Source organism: Sorex fumeus, unplaced genomic scaffold (assembly GCF_029834395.1).
Source record: "Sorex fumeus unplaced genomic scaffold, SorFum_2.1 ptg000050l, whole genome shotgun sequence".
Lineage (NCBI taxonomy): Eukaryota > Metazoa > Chordata > Mammalia > Eulipotyphla > Soricidae > Sorex > Sorex fumeus.
In genome coordinates, this window is record NW_026606107.1 from 11,653,776 (window position 1) to 11,663,044 (window position 9,269).

Below are 9,269 nucleotides of genomic sequence, written 5' to 3' on the forward strand. Positions count from 1 at the left end.
GTGGGATTCATCCCAGGGATGCAAGGATGGTTCACCATTCACAAATCAATAAACATAATCCATCATATCAACAAATGTAGAAATAAGAACAATATGATCATATCAATAGATGCAGAGAAAGCATTTGACAAGATTCAGCACCCATTTATGATTAAAACCCTCACCAAAATGGGGTTAGAGAGGAACTTTCCTCAAAATAGTTAAAGCCATCTACCACAAGCCTAGAGCAAACATCATCCTCAATGGGGAAAAACTAAGTGCCTTCCCCCTAAGGTCAGGGACGAGACAAGGATGCCCAGTCTCTCCACTACTGTTCAATATAGTACTGGAAGTACTTGCAATAGCGATTAGGCAAGAAAAAGATATTGAGGGCATCCAGGTATGGAAGGAAGAAATCAAGCTCTCACTATTCGCAGATGATATGATACTATACTTAGAGAATCCTAAAACCTCTACCAAGAAACTCCTAGAAACAATAGAATTGTATAGTAAAATGGCAGGCTATAAAATCAATATCCAAAAATCCATGGCTTTTCTATATGCAAATAGTGAAAGAGAAGAAAGTGACATGAAGAAAACAATCTCATTCACCATTGTGCCCCAGAAAATTAAGTACCTGGGAATCAGCTTAACTAAGGAAGTGAAGGACCTGTACAAAGAAAACTACAAAACGCTACTTCGGGAAATAAAAGAGGGCACGAGGAAATGGAAAAATATCCCCTGTTGATGGATCAGGAGGATTAACATTGTCAAAATGGCAATACTTCCCAAAGCACTGTACAAATTGAATGCAATCCCTATTACGATACCCATGACATTCTTTAAAGAAATGAAGCAAAAACTCCTGAAATTTATATGGAACAATAAGCCCCCACAAATAGCTAAAGCAATTCTTGGGAAAAATGGGCGGAATCAACCTCCCGAACTTCAAGCTCTACCACAAAGCAGTAATAATTAAAAGAGCATGGTATTGGAACAAAGGCAGAACTGTAGACCAATGGAACAGGGTTGAATATACTGACATCTCCTCCCAGGTATATGATCATCTAATCTTCGGTAAGGGATCAAGAAAAGTGAAGTGGAGCAGGGAAAGCCTTTTTAATAAATTGTGCTGGCAAAACTGAACAGCTACATGCAAAAAAGTAGGCTCAAATCTCTGCCTAACTCCATGCACAAAAGTAAGATCCGGATGCATTAATGACCTCAACATCAGACCGGAATCCATAAAGTTCATTGAAGACAAAGTTGGCAAAACCCTCCATGATATTGAAGCTAACGGTATTTTCAAAGATGTCACGCCACTGGCCAAGCAAGTAAAAACAGGCATAGACAAATGGGACTATCTTAAACTAAGAAGCTTTTGCACCTCAAAAGAAACAGTGACCAAAATACAAAGACAGTCTACAGAATTGGAAAGGATATTCGCCAAATACACATCCACCAAGGGGTTGATATCAAGGATTTACTGGTTGAACTCCACAAGAAGAGAACACCCAACCCCATCAAAAATTGGGGCGAGGAAATGAACAGAAACTTTTGCAAAGAAGAAACCCAAATGGCTAAAAGGCACATGAGAAAATGCTCTACATCACTAATCATCAGAGAGATGCAGATAAAAACAACAATGAGGTATCATTTCACACCACAGAGACTGGCCCACATCCTCAAGAACAAAAGCAACTGGTGCTGGCGCAGATGTGGCGAGAAAGGGACCCTCCTTCACTGCTGGTGGGAATGCCGACTGGTCCAACCCTTTTGGAAAACAGTATGGACGATTCTCAAAAAATTAGAATTTGATCTCCCATTTGACCCAGCTATACAACTCCTGGTAATATATCCTACAGAGGCAAAAATGTATAGTCGAAGTGACATCTGCACTTGTTTGTTCATTGCAGCACTCTACAATAGCCATAATCTGGAAAAAAAAACCTGAGTGCCCGATAACAGATGACTGGCTGAAGAAACTTTGGTACATTTACACAATGGAGTACTATGTAGCTGTTAGAAAAGATGAAGTCATGAAATGTACATACAAGTGGTACTACATGGAAAGTAACATGTTAAGCGAAATGAGTCAGAAAGAGCAGGCTAGACACAGAAATATTGCATTCATCTGGGGAACATAAAGTAACAAAATGGGAGACTAACACCCAGGAGTGGCCAAGATTAGTACCAGAAATTTTGCTCCATGACCTGGAGGCCAGCCACATGTGCTAGGGGGAAAGGAAGCTCAGATAGAGACGGGAGCACCAAATAAAGGGTGTTGGGAGGATCCTCCCAGGATGGGAGAAGCATGCTGAAAGTAGACTATAGACCAAACATGACTGCCTCTCAATGCCTCTCCTGCAAACCACAGGACCCAAAAGGATAGAAAGAGAGAACAAAAAGGAAGTCCTGCCACAGAGGCAGGATGGGATGGAGGGGTTGGGTGTGGGAAGGATGCTGGGACCCGTGGTGGTGGAGGATGAGTGCTGGTGGAGTGCTGGGTACTTGATCATTGTATAACTGGAACCCAAGCACAAAAATTTGTAAGTTTATATCTGTACCTCACAGTTTTTTACTAATAAAAATAAAAGTAAATAAAATAAGAATGAACATAAAGTTACCCCTTATTTTCCAGCTTTCTAAGCATTTTGTTCCTATTGTTTAAGTATTTGGGTAAAACATATTCAAAAGCATCCTTTGTCAAAAAAACCACACATCTTTTTCTTTAATTTTTATTAGTGAAACACCATGAGGTACAGCTTCTCTGAGAGGCTCTGGCAGGATCAAAGGCCATGGCCATGAAAGGAATTTCAAATACCATCCCACCTTGGCAACCATCCTAGCAAAAGACTCTTACCTAGCTATAAAGAACCATGTGTGTGTGTGTGGGGGGGGGGACAGGTTGGAAGAACCTTGAGAAAAGCAAGCACATATGCTGCCAAAGCTCATGTCCTGCTTGTGCCCTACGTGGCCCCAAGCACATGTGTTGCCCTTGTGTCATCTCCTGAGATGTGTACTGGGGCTCTCTCTCCAACATTGGAGAATCCTCTGTTCTTTCTTGAGTGTGTTACTCTCTCTCTCACTTTCTCTACCTCCTTCCCCTTCCTAAATACCACCAAATAAAATATATTTTTCCTTCACTGCTTGTCCACTCCTGAAAATCTTTTATGTAAGACAGGACAAAGTACCTGGAAACCCTGGGTAAGGCCTAGATCTGGCTTTCTTTCCTGCAAAAATCAATTCTTCCTTCCAGCCTGAGTCCACAGCTCCCAGAAAGATCAGGTGGTGGGGATCAGGTGCTGGGTATTAACTCCCATGCCCAGAAGACCAAGGAGATATCAGGTGTGGCTTGACTCTTACCTGGAAGAGCTGGCAGGGCTCTGGCTGTGCAGGGCTTCATGCATACTTTAGCAGTCCAAGTGTTCCCACTAAACAGGTCCCAGGGTCATAGAAGCCACCCATGGGGGTCGACAGACTTCAGTAGTACAGTGGGGTGCCAGGTTTGATTCCTGGCACCCCATATGGTCCTGAGCTGCCCAGGAATGATTCCTGAGCTCAGAGCCAGGAATGATTTCTGAGCAGAGCATGGTATAGGCCCCCAAATCAAAAATAAAAAACCCAAAATGTTAATTGATACTGGTCACCTAAGATGTTGGAATGATCAGGATCCTGCCAAAAGATAAATACTGTCCTTTTCCAATTTACTTTAAATATAAATCCCCCCTCTATTTATTAAAGGTAATCTGCTTGGTAAAAACTATTACAATCTGACATATGTGCTTAAATGACTATGAAACTATAGGATTCACTGTGAGACTTCTACAACTCTGAAATAATTTGTGTTCTTACTTTAAAAGTGCAGAAATTATTTAAGATGTTAGTTTAGTAATGTTTGTAAATATTTTGGTTAACAAATAAACATATGACACTTTCTCAAAAGCACATGAAAGAAAACTATTGAAGACAATTAGATCTCAAAGTTTCACCCTCCAAATAATTTTTCTTCCAGCTAATAGAAAACGTGGCAGCCATACATATTTTGTTAATAAACTTTAAAATCAGTGGCTTACAGGATGTTTCTATGTTGGTATGCCTTCCCCCCAGAACATTATAAATCCTGGCTAAAAGCTATTTTGGACAGCTTACATATAAGAAAACGAAAATATTCTGCTTTCTAAATCTCTTACTAGCTTTCTCCCATCCATCAGCATTCTGAAAATACCAGGACTTTTAAATTGGAGGAAAATGAGTTTTGAACATAAAGAAAGGAGAAAATCTGAAACTTCAATCTCTTCTAGGAAGATTCATATATGATTCATATAAACCTGACCCCAACATTACTTAGGTGTTCACCAGGAACACATACAGAATTACTTAAGGAGAACTTAATAATTTTAATAATAAAATAACAAAAGAATATCTTAAGATTCCTTTCAACCCCGAACAAAGATCTGAACTCTAAAAATTGATTGTGTTTTTATTATAGACTTGGGTTGCCTTCCCATACCTATTTGAAACGCACATATCTGCAAATTTGCAGCCTGCAATGCAATATATCTTGTTAGGGAAACTTTATGAAAGGGAATAATTAAAAAAATAACCAGACCGACAAAATAAATGAATTTGCTCCTGCTCCTTTATCATCATATCTATCATCTGCTTCCAAAACAAAATACAGTTGGTAAACAGTTTGTAGAGAACGTTTTTTAAAATATTTGCTTATAAATTATTTATTTAGTTTTAGTCACTGTGAAATTACAAAGTTATTCATTATTAGGTTTCAGGCATACAATTTTACAACTCTGATTCCTTTAACAGTGTTCACTTTTCTCCACTAATGTCCTCCAAACCCCTGCCACCAATTTGCCTCCCTCCTACCAGTCTGCTTCTATGAAAGGCTTTTTATATATAAGTTTTCACACCGTGGTTTACAGTACTGTTACTGAAGTAGAGATTCCTTTAAACCTTAGCAAAATAGATATAACGAAGCCTTCCATGCCTCCACTTACCCCCTACTGACTTACCCCCTTATTCTTGCCCTTAAGCATGCTTCTCAACTGCTAAGCTCCTCCCTCAGTACAAGCTAAAGAAAGAATTGTCTGGAATCATGCAGACTGGCCTCAAATTCTAAAAAAAAAAAAAAAAACAGGTGTTGCTCCTTAAATCAAAAGCAAATCAAAAGACAAGGAAGCCATATGGAAAGCTTGTAAAATCCTGTTCAGGAATTTTCTCAATTTGACAAGCTGGTTGTTAGAAGTGCCAGCTAGCCTTGAGCAAGGTGATTTCTCCCCTGCCCCCAACAGCTGCTAGAGTCCCCCACCCCCACCCTCTCCCAGCCAACTCCCAATTTCCTGTACTCTCTTTCTGTCAAGGTCACTCCCCACCCAGTGCTTTGATGTTCCATTGCCCCCACCCCTATAGCATTTTTCTTTGGTTATTTGACCCTTTTTCTGCCTTCTAGGGAGTTTGCACAGTTGCAGAAGCAGAGACAATCATGGGGATTTTAGCTGTTCTGCACATTTCCCTTTGTTAATACTGGGGGATGAAAGAAAACAGTGGAAACCTAACATGAGTGATTATTACTATTTCATCCGAAGAACTTGCCATCTATAATGTGTATATTTTGTAAACAGGGGTGTGCAAACTGAAAAGAAGTAGGACAGAAGTAGTTGCAGGAGGGAAGGAAATCCATAAGACCTCATTATTTATGTTTGATCCTGAATGTTCAAAAGACACATTCCGAATCTAAACCGCAGTGCCTTCCTCCTTAACCACTTCTGAGCAACTTTAGGGGATAAATAAAGTGCAAGGAGGGGCAGAGAGCTAGATTGGCATTGCTAAAAAAGAGCCAAAGGAAATGAGGTGTCTGCTCAAGGCAGGGAGGCTACCACTGTAGTCCATAACTTGCAACTAGTCCTCCATTCAGCCCATTGAGCCTCTCCAGGGCAGGCAGTGTAGCAAGGAGGAGCTGCCTGTGCTAAGGGAACTGGAAAACAAGGTTCTCTGGCCTTGCTGGAGGAGGCACTCCCTCTTGGCAAGCACAACACCATGGCAGAGGCTGTTGGACATGTACTGCCTAAGCTGCACAAAGCAGTTCTTAATTTAGCAGAGGAAGAAAGAAATGTTTAGATCTTTTCATGCCCATTTCTCAGTTTATCCAGAATGCCAGCACACTGTTCTCATTTTCTTCAAATGAAGCACAAAGACAAAGGGAAACTACAAAATTCTATCAGACTTTCTTCCAAATGTCCTCCTCCCCACCTCCCCACCACACACACAGAAAGAGAGAGAGAGAGAGAGAGAGAGAGAGAGAGAGAGAGAGAGAGAGAGAAGGACAACCCAGATCATTAGTTTCAATCAAGATTGACAGTGTAATTCCAATTAGTCTTTACTAAATTCAGAATTGTGTCAGCAAGTACTTCCCCACCTCTTTTTGAGTCATGCCAGTTTCACCTTGAGGAATGGGGTGAGCAGAGGGTGGGTGTCCCCCTATAGGTAGGCGCTGACTTCTTCCGTGCTCATTGGCTTTTTAAATATTTACTTCAACATACTTTTCTTAAAACAAGAATAGCCCCTCAGGATTAAATTCATTCTGAGGATGTTGCTTCGCTTTGGCCATTTTAAATGAACTCCTTTCCTCCAAGCCTTTCTTTCCTCTGGTCCTTGCTTTATGGGTGTGTCTGTCTGTAGTGCAAATTGCAATTCCCAGCCCCCTCAGTTAACCTTTTGAAAGAGCACTCCAGGCTGAGGCTCTAGGGTTGACTGGAAGATGCGCAGAAGCACAAGCATTTCACACAAAGCTTTTAAGGTCAGGGATTCCTAACTGCAAAACTCACCTAAACCAAGCAGCAAAAAGCAATTCAATCTTCTTTTTTCTGTTTCTTTTTGTTTTTCTAGGCCACACCCGGCATGGGCATGTGCTCAGGGTTTACTCTTGGCTCTGTGCTCAGTAATACCTATTACTCCTGGTAGGTTTAGAAAATCAAGAAATTCATTCTGAAACAGAGGAGGCCCTTTGTAAAAGTCTTTACTTGGGAGAAGAAATGAGCTGGTTCTAAGGATACAGAGTGCGAGGGAAGCTGCAAAATTCGCTGTTGAAGACTCATGTTTAAGTCTTGTCCCCAAACCTAAGCTGCCTGCCAATCCACTCTTCTAAATTCTAAAGAACCCATTTGAAGCTATGCGCTTTTAATAGATCACTTTTCCAGATGAGACTCGTATTAAAGGCACTTCTTTTCACGAAAAGGGGCCATTTTCTGGCAATGAGATTTAAAAAAAAAATAGTTCCTCTGTACAGCGAAAGACAGTTTTTGGGTTCTTGGTAAACGTCTTTCACTTAAGGAATGGGGGAAGGAGGAGGGGGGGATGGGGGTGGGTTGGGGAAGTAATTAGGGAATTACAAGTCCTTTCTTTAGAGAAAGAGAAAGCAACCATTTAAGACGTTCTTAGAAAGAGCTTTTAAAAACAGAAAAGGCCTCAGCGTTTCGGCTGCAGAATTAGAAGAACTTACTGTAGCAAAAGCTAGTCAGAAATTTCCACAGCCACATCCACATCCAGTCGGTACTGGCTCAGCATAACTGCCTAAGTAGGGCGGGAAGGAAAGGCAGGGATGTGTGCGCTAGGCAGAATAGCCCGGGAAACCTGCGCTTTCAATGACACATGGTACTCTCCTGTGCTCTGCGCCTCGGGGAAGGCTCCAGGAGGCCTGGCAGGGCTCCAAAGCCCAAAGCCCTGAGATAAGAACGCAGCGGGGGGGGGGGGGGGCAGCGGAAGGCCAGGACGGGGACAGGCTTTCAGATAAGGATACTGCCCTTCATTTCACATCACTCTTCCAGGTCAATGTGTGATTTCAGCCACATCCTCTGCCCCAAGCTTAGAGTTTCTCTCAGGATCTTTGAAGTTGGTTGTGTTAATTCAAATGTAAGCCCCCTTTGCAGGGTCAATGTCAGAGGCATGCATGCGTCAGATACTTCTCTGACATAAGTGAGAATTTCCCCCAGAAAGGCCCAGCCAAGCTAGCGGTGCTGGTATCCAAAGGATGATTTTCCCCCTGGGCTCACCTCCAAGGCTTGCTCTTTCTCTTATCCCGGGGGAAGGGATAAGGGAAGAGGACAGGCAGGGAGCTGGTAAGTATCCCTCTAACCACGCCGCGGTTATATCAAGACCTCAGGCGCTGACAGCAGGAAGCCTCCCCACACTAAGTGAGGGAGGGACTCTGACTCCAATGCCGCAGCAGCGGAAGGGCTACTTACCCAGTGAAGGAAGCCTCAAGAGTAGAAATGAGGTGGCAAGTGAAAAACAGAAAAGGCTTCGGCCAGCTCCACTGTAACTGCGATTGCTGTAGAACGCTCTACGGCTACAACTGTCGAAGATGTCTTTGAGGCTGTTCGGGCCTACAGGGTTTCTGGGGCTGCCTTGTATTGCCCGGTGTCACCGCTAACCACTGCCACTGAGCACACTTTGTTCGGCTCGCTTTCTGCTTTGCAGAGCATGCAGCTGTCAGCAGCAGCTCTGACTCCCGGCTCCTCCCGCCCTGCCAGTTCGCCAACTGCGAAGAGTCAGCGCTGAGCACGCCCCTTTCTATGGCGAGGAGGAGGGACTAGAGACTAGGAGGAGAAGGGGGGGAATAAAAGGGGGTGAGTGAGTGGAAGGGAGGTGGGGAGAAAGTGAACCAGTGTCCAGGCCGCCTGCTGGGATAGGGATGGCGCAACACCCACTGCTGAGTACCCCCTCTGGTCCCCACTCTCTTGAATTTCACATCCCCCACAGCTCTGAGGAGGGTTCTCCCTGCTGACAGAGAGAGGGCGGTGGGGGGTGGAGAAGGTTGGGGGCGATATGGAGGTTAGCTCAGGAAGTTACTGTTAGAGAGCGCAGGAGAAGGCGTAGTCTGAGCACTAGCTTGCGGGACAAGCTGCTGAGGAAAGCAGCCCCGTTCTAAGGGCATTGCTCCATTCGGTCGCTTCTCGCTGCTCTTTTAGGCTTCCTTTAAGTTTTCATTCACATTACCTTGCATAAGTTTTCCTTTTCTTGTTTCGTGTGCTTTTCCTGAGACTCCTCTGGCTTCCCAGACTCAGCATCCATTTTCTCTAACAAAGGATATTTAAGTAATGATAGAGGAAATAAGGCTAGGAGCCCAGCAAACCCGCAGTTGGAGCCAACTGCATTTATCTCTTGTACCAAGCGGGTCTGATACCTCTCTTGTCTTTAAGAAAAATCGACCAGAGGCAGTTGAGAAGAAGGGTGAGAATGGAGGTCTCTCTGACTAACCCAGAGAACAAGTACAG

General features: G+C 43.3%; 1 protein-coding gene across 1 annotated transcript in view; it reads right to left on the reverse strand.

Moving 5' to 3' along the window:
• The window catches only part of PCDH11X (protocadherin 11 X-linked), a 330,947-nt gene extending 322,560 nt beyond the window's left edge, over nucleotides 1–8,387 (reverse strand). The window contains exon 1 of the mRNA XM_056124116.1: nucleotides 8,238–8,387. The gene's annotated coding sequence lies outside the window, so the exon portion shown is untranslated. The remainder of the gene's footprint in view (nucleotides 1–8,237) is intronic.
• Between the last annotated feature and the right edge of the window lie 882 nt (nucleotides 8,388–9,269).